A 2,755-nucleotide genomic window follows, 5' to 3' on the forward strand; every position below is an offset into this window, starting at 1 on the left:
TAGAATATGACAATATTTTGGGCTTAGCAAAGTGGATTCCTTATTTTATAGCCCAAATCAATGGGCTAACCAATAAAAATTGGACTTTAATTAAATCCATATATGTTTGGACTTAAGTAATTAATCCAATTATATTAAACTGCAATATTTATTTGAGACTAATATATTTTGAATTTAATATAATCCAAATTTTGTATGGATTTTAAATTTGATACAATTTTGTTGCTTACAAAGTGCCCCTACTTCAAGACTTGTCTAGTATTTGTTTGAAGGACTAGGCTTGAAGTAAAGAAATAATACATATTCACATGCAGAGATACATGAATTAGTGCATATCACATGGAAAAAGAATGGTTTGAACTTTGGAATTAAATAAGGAATCCCCTGAACACTTTGTGAAATTATTCATTATTATTATCATATATCATCCTCACGTGTAGCTGCAGGCAATAAAAAGGTCGTTTGACCTTTACTTTGGTTAATAATCATATACTTCCTTTTGTTTCTTTGCCAAATTAGATATAATTAGGAATCTTTCACCGACATCGTCAATTTTATTTCTTTTAGGAGATCAATTTTTCCTTATCTTGACTAGCATTGGTTAGTTCCTTTTCCTTTTTTACTAAAACTCCTCTGAACTTTTCCCAATTTAAAGAGAACAAGGTACCATAGGCCGCCTTATCGTACCTATAAATACCCATAAGTGTAGCCTTTTTTTTCATGTACCTGCACAGACTTGCAAGATAACAATAGCAACTTGTGGCTGATTGAAATCGAGAGCGAAGTAATTTTTTTTCTTTCTTTGTGATTTCTTTTCTTTTATTCTTCTTTCGTAGGGTTGAAACAAATAGCAATGCGCATTAATGGTAGCCATCGGCTTAAAGTGCGAGAGTTTAACTTCGCCTCCGTCATCTTAAGTCCGACCAATTTTACTTGTAGGCGGTGGACATCGGCTTAAGGTGCGAGAGTTTAATTTCGCCTCCGTCACCTTAAGTCTGACCAATTTTGATTGAAGATGGTGGACATCGGCTTAAGGTGCGAGAGTTTAACTTCTCCTCCGTCACCTTAAGTTCGACCAATTTACTTGAAGACGGTGGATATCGGCTTAAGGTGCGAGAGTTTAACTTCACCTCCACCACTTAAGTCCGACCAATTTTGCTTGAAAATGGTGGACATCGGCTTAAGGTGCGAGAGTTTAACTTCGCCTCCGTCACCTTAAGTCTGACCAATTTACTTGAAGACAGTGGATATCGGCTTCAGGTGCGAGAGTTTAACTTCGCCTCCGTCACCTTAAGTCCGACCAACTTTACTTGAAGATGGTGGACATCGGCTTAAGGTGCGAGAGTTTAACTTTGCCTCCGTCACCTTAAGTCCGACCAATTTTACTTGAAGGCGATGCAATGGTTTTCTTTAAGTATGGGCCCTTTCACTGATGTATTTATGCGATGATTTTCTCTAAGTATGGGCCATTTTCAATGTTCAACTTAAGGCGTGAGAGTCTAAATTCGCCTCTGTTACCCTAAGACCTGACAAATTCGGCTTCAAATATACCTAACTATAGTTCACCAGTGCCAAACACATGAAGAGCCTTTTTTTTTCTTTGGCTTTTTCTTCACCGGTATATATATATATATATATTTTTGAATCTTGACTTCGTGTCTAATCGAGATTTTTTTTATTTATGCAGCTTGGAGAGATAGTTCGATTTAGAGACTACACATCTTCATCCTCTAAAAGCAAGTATCTTATAATTGAAGCCGATGACGGTACTATTTTAACGAAGCTATTGACTGAAACTCCAATGGTAGGCAGGTATGTAGATCCGTGGCCACCCTTGTAAAATTCTCTCCATATGTCAGATTGAACTTCAGAACATGACATTAGTGCTAATCAATTGGTTAAAGTATGGCTTCTTCGTACTCCCAACCAATGTCAATTGAATATTGCGAGTACCCTTCCTTGCTTAGGACATCGGGTACTTAAAGGAGAAGTACGTTGGGGGGTACCATGGATATAACCGGTGAATATCGTTATACTCAAGGATATTGGGAACGGACCGAGGACATATTGGCTAGAAGTGCACAAAACTTGAAGGAAGTAAAAATATATGATGTCGTTTATGCTTCATTGTTTACCTATGATCGAAACTCGAACATATTACAGACATTCTTTGAGGCTTGGTGTCCAAATACCAACACATTGCTTACTTCAGTTGGAGAGCTATCCATATCACTTTGGGACTTGTACAAAATTGGAGGTCTGCCTATCGGAGGCCTTCCTTATGAAGAAGTGTGCCTGAAGCAAAGGAGCTTACAGATGTTGATGAAAAGAATGAGAAATTTATCCCTCGTTCTTGTGAATACTTGTTTATAGCTTTTCAACATCTTTAAGAAGGATAGGCTTCTAATCCGAGAGTTCCTTTAAGCAAATGGATAAAATTTTGGTGCAAAAGGATATTAAGATACGAGTCAGCCCCACCGAGGAAGGAGAAAAAATCTGCTCGCTTGAAGTCAACCCATAACCCAACTGGGACCATTCCAAATACCGCGAAGTGGTCAAGTGCAGATGATGCCACGTTTTCTAAACTTGGAGTGAAGTATGAACAGAGAATCGATACGTATTTGGAAGCGTTCCTATCATGTTGGTTGTGCATTTTTGTATTTCCCTCTAGGGATGGATTTTTCATTCGTCCGGGAACTTTTAGAATTGCAGCTATGATGACAGATAGGAAAACTTTCAGTCTTGCCGTTCAAGT

The sequence above is a fragment of the Capsicum annuum genome, chromosome 3 (assembly GCF_002878395.1).
Source record: "Capsicum annuum cultivar UCD-10X-F1 chromosome 3, UCD10Xv1.1, whole genome shotgun sequence".
NCBI lineage: Eukaryota > Viridiplantae > Streptophyta > Magnoliopsida > Solanales > Solanaceae > Capsicum > Capsicum annuum.